Source organism: Drosophila ananassae, assembly GCF_017639315.1.
Source record: "Drosophila ananassae strain 14024-0371.13 chromosome 4 unlocalized genomic scaffold, ASM1763931v2 tig00000078, whole genome shotgun sequence".
NCBI lineage: Eukaryota > Metazoa > Arthropoda > Insecta > Diptera > Drosophilidae > Drosophila > Drosophila ananassae.
Genome location: NW_025319044.1, coordinates 67229 through 72723, shown reverse-complemented (window position 1 = coordinate 72723; position 5495 = coordinate 67229).

Sequence of the window (5495 nt, the reverse complement as noted above, 5' to 3'; positions counted from 1 at the left end):
TTCATGCACTGGTAAGCCCTGAGTTTTTTGATGCACTCACTTCTCATGCTAAAGTAAAAGAAGCATATGAAAGATGGCAAGAAGGAGCAGCGCTAAGGAATGATATGAGGTCAGGATTTACGTTCTGTGGAATCACATTTGAGGAATATAGAGGGCAAGCAACTGATCCTGAAGGAACCGTGAGAAGATTTATAGAAAGAGATACAGGTCACTGTTTTCCACTAGGAACAGCAAGTACATTTACAACATATTTTGCACCAGCAGATTTTAATGAGACAGTAAATACTCTTGGGCAGCCACTATATGCAAAACAAGGGCCAAGAAGATTTGATAGAGGGACCGATTTACATACGCAGTCAAATCCTCTGCCAATGTGCCACCGTCCAGCAACATTAATCAAGATTGTTGCAACATAGGTAGAGCAAATATAAAGCGGTGTGAGGCAGAAGAATGCTTTACCTCTTCTTAGCATATAAATGTTAGTATATAGCGGAGAAATGTGCAAGAGAATATTAAGAGATTATTTAAAGATTGTTTTGCCCATTTAGGAGAAGTGGCTTGTTATAAATCAAAGGATAAGTCATATATGGTACAGGTATTAAAGCAACAGCCAGATAAATTATACGAGATTGGTGAAGGACAATTTGTGGGAGAGATGCTTTTTCTTGAGGTAAGCATTTTTGATGTACTGAGGCCAATGGTAGGAGATATTTTTGTTATTGACGATCGTAAATATAAAGTATATTCGCCACCGCTTCGAGATAACTCAGGAGTAGTGTGGAATATAAAATGCACGGTATTTGGAGAGAAGGATGTTTAACATTGAGGTTAATGAAAATATTGAGAGAATTATTCACAACATTGATGCTAACAAAGCAAAAATAGAATTGGCAGCGGTAAGAGCGCTAAACAAAACGGCATTATGGTTAAAATCTCAGGCTGTCCGAGAAATCAGTGAAGAAAAGCAAATTAGGCTAAAAGTAATTAGAAAAAGACTAAGAATTATCAAGGCAAGGAAAAGCACTTTGAAGGTTTTAATTAGAGCATATCTGTATGATGTGAGAATGAGAAATATAAAACAAGCAAAAATAAGAACAGCATTTAATGATGCATTTATGGCAACGATGCCAAGAGGCTATCGTGGTATTTTTAAACGTGAAGGAAAAACAGCACTGCCAATACAGGAAGTTAAACTACCACTTGAACCTGAGGCTTCAAGGATAATAGAAAATCTTGTTAATTATGAAGTTGAAAGGATATTTGAAAAATATTTTACACATGAGTTATTTTATGACGGCATTTTGGACTAATTTACATGAGGTAATCTGTAATACGCTAAAGGCAGAGATACCAGCAATTCAAACTTGTGAGGTTTATCCAGCAATAAGGAAAGAGTTAGCAGCTCCAGCGGTATTTATAGAATTGTCAAGTCTAGAGCAAGGAAAAGATCCAGGAACAGAGGAGCTAGCGCTGAGAGCAAAATTTGAGGCACGAATAGTGATCGATAGCACAATAGAAAATGCCCCTATTATTGTCAGATCATTAGCTGCTGAGGTTGCCAGAGTAGTAAATAAAAATACTTGGAACGTGAAAAATGTTTCACCAGGAGAATTTATATCAGGAGGAGGAGATGATTTTAGGCCAGAGCTCGATGCATATTTAGTGTGGATGGTAGACTGGGCGCACGAATTGCATGTAGGGCGATCGATTTGGGAAGTGAGTAAAATAAAACCTCATTTAATCGATGTGAATGTTGGAAAGTAATTTTGCAATTTCAGAATTGCGGAGAAAATTGGCCAACATTGTCCGTATAGGCATTGTCGAAAAAATAGATTATGAAAAAGCTAAAGTAAAAGTTAAAATAGGTGAACTTGTAACAGATTTTCTTCCATGGATAACAAATAGAGCTGAAAATTGGTTACCACCAAATATTGATGAACAGGTAATAGTATTATCACCATTGGGAGAATTGTCTTTGGGGGTGGTGTTACCGGCAATATATCAGGAAAAATACCCTCCTCCAGAGAATAAAAAGGAAGTAAATAGTATAAAATTTCAAGACGGAACAAAGTTTACATATGATAAAGGGAAACATCATTTAGAGATTGAAGTAGTAGACAAAATAACACTGAAGGTTGGGGAATCAAGCATAGAGATAGCAAAGAACGAAATAAAACTAAAAGCAAAAAGAATAAATCTAAATTAGGGAAAGGAATGAATAAATCAGTTGTACGCCTAGGAGATCACTGTGAAGAAGCGTTGCCGCATTTTTGTATAAGTGGAAGCAGAGATGTATTTATAAACGGAAGACCTGTCTGTAGGCAAGGAGATAGTTTGAGTGAAGGAAAAGTAATGACTCAAGGGTCGAAAGCAGTGTTTGCAAATAGCAAAGCGATTGCTCGTACTGGTGACCTAATTTCCTGTGGAGCAGTGGCAGAACAAGGAAGCAATGATGTCTTTGCAGGGTAAGTGATATGCGTGGTATGAATTCTGAAACTGGTAAAACAATAAGTGGTATAGAGCATTTAAAACAATCAATAGTTGATATTTTAACTACACCAATTGGTGCTCGTGTTATGCGCCGAGATTATGGATCAAGGTTATTTGAGCTGATTGATCATCCAATTGTACCTGGTTTTGCACAAGAACTTTATGCAGCAGTTGCAGAAGCATTAGAAAAGTGGGAGCGTCGATTTAAGCTTAAACGTGTACAAATAACAGAAATAAAAGAAGGTAAAGTAACTCTCATTTTAGAGGGAATCTATCTGCCAAATGGAAAGCTGATCCGCCTTGATGGTATTATAGTATAAGGTAGTAGGATGAAAACACCAAATATTGTCGAAACATTAAAATTTGAGGAAATCTTTTCGCGAATGAAAGAAGAGTTAGTGCGTCGGAATGCAAGTTTTTCTGCACTAACTGAGAGTGATCCAGCAATAAAGATACTGGAAGTAGCAGCCTGGCGTGAACTTTTGCTTAGGCAAAGGATTAATGATGCAGCACAGGCAAATTTACTTGCTTTTGCAAGAGGTAATGACCTTGATCACTTGGCTGAATTTTATGGTGTGCTGAGAAAGGAGTCAGAGAATGATGAATCCTTAAGGAAGCGGGTAAAAGCCAAAATTGTTGGTTGGTCAACAGCAGGGAGTAAAGAGCATTATCGCTATCATGCATTATCTGCTGACACGAGAGTAAAAGATGCGCAAGTGGTATCACCTATACCAGGAAGTGTACAGATTTCAATACTTTCCACAGAAAATGATGGAGTACCTTCAGAAGAATTGCTAGAGATCGTCAGAAATCACGTTATTCGTGATGATATTCGTGTATTAACAGATACGCTTACAGTTATTGGCTGTGGTATTATTCCCATTACTATTCATGCTAAAGTGCATATTTACCCTACTGCATCAAAAGATGTTATCGAAGCTGTAAAGGAACAATTTATCAAAGATCTTGAATCTGCTAAAGGTTTAGGGTGGAATGTTACCAGATCATGGATTATTGCCCACCTCTTTATAGAAGGTATGCAGAATATAGAGCTTACAGAGCCGATAGAAGACATCGTCGTGCAAGATAATGAATGCGTTACTTTAAATAATTTAAGTGTTAGGTAAAAATTGGTGATACTTCCTCCAAATGCTTCAAAGCAAGAGCAAATACTTACAGACATAATTAATTATTCTCTTGATGCAAATTCTCTACGGGGATTTAAATTTAACCCACAGACTGAAATGTTGCCGTGGCTAGTAGCGGAATACGGCTTGGGAGAAATTTTATCCTGGGGTAAGAAAGCTACTAAGAGTGCATTAAAAGAATGGGTCTTAGCTAAACAAAACGGAATAAGATTTCAACGTTTGCGCGGTACACCACAGTCACTGAAGATGGCGCTGAAATGGGCAAACATTGATAATATTACCATTCAAGAAGAACCACCAGGAGAGCATTTTGCTGAATTTCAAATTGGCATCTCTGATGTTCCTAATGATTTTTTTGTCGATAGTGTAATTGCTCTGGCAAAACTTTCTGCACCGGCAAGATCTCGATTAATGCGAATATTCAATGACTATTACAATGCTCAGCGGTTTATGTTAGATGAAAGTATTTTTGGAGATCTTCTTTCAGACTACTCGGGTGTAAGAATAGCAAAAGAAGGGCCAGTATTATCGTTTGGAAGAAAAAACTCATTTGAGCTAAAAATAGGAAATCCAAGATTTAAATTTAGCACTTTTAGATCACATTATGATAGAAGTTACAGTAATGATTTATATAGGTTGGATGTTGCAGTATTAGGAGAGACAGAGCCTCACACCAAGAATTACAACGGTATATATGAAAGAAGTCACGAGTGGTATAACTTAAAAGCACTATATCCTCTACCACAGGGTTTATTGCCAGAAATTAAGTTTGCTAAAGCGTTGATAGTATTATCAGATAGTTGGAATTTGGGAGATATCAATGCTTGTTTTGCACCAACTGCTTATAAAGAAATAGAGCATACATTTTACTTAAGTGAAGATAAACTCTCTGAGCAGATTTGGAATTTTCGACGTACACCAATTTTAGAGCGGTTTAGTATAACTTATTACTACGAAGCAAAGAGTTTTACTGATCAAAGAATAATAGAGTCTAATTTAAGGGAATATCATATTGATTGTCAAAATGACTCAGATTTAAAACAGAAAGATCCTATTCATGAGCTAGAAAATTACGTAGCAGTATTTTACCCAGGTATGGTCACTTGGCATGAACATCGCCACTTAAATCGCCCTTGGAAAAATTTTGAGCCCATTATTACAAAAAAATTGGACGTTTTTTCTACGAATCTTGTATATATATAATATCAATCACGCAATCAGACATGTCAATACTGACACAATCAGGCAGAGCAGCTATTGCTGCGAGCATAAAAGAGCAACCAATACATCTTGCTTGGGGATCTGGAGATTCTACCTGGGAAAGCAGCTACAAAGTTGAAAAAACTTTTACAGCAGGTGGCAAGATAAGTTTAGATCACCACACTATTAAAGATGTAAAAGTTTATACAGGGCAAACAATTTATCAGTCAAGCATAGATTATATAGTTGATGGTAGCTCAGGCGCTATTGAGCGTGTAGAAAATGGTGCAATTATAGCAGATAGCGTAATCACTATAGAGTATACTCAAGACACACCACCGGAACTAATTACTTCTGCAACATTAATTAAGGAAGTTGGACGTCGTGTTGTTGATGAGGTGCTCTTTTGCAGTGGTGATGAGAATGGAGAACTTGTGACTCCATCTGGAAGGTTTAAACCATCGAATGTACCAATCAATAATCTGTATCTTAAATTTACTTTCGATTTCACGGACGCAGCAAATCAAGTTATACGGGAATTAGGGGTTATGGTTGGTACTAAAATAAAAGAAGGATTACCTGAAGGACAGAGATATTTCGAGCCAAAAGACGTGGAAAATCCTGGAATTTTGTTAGTTTTAGAACACACCGTACCAC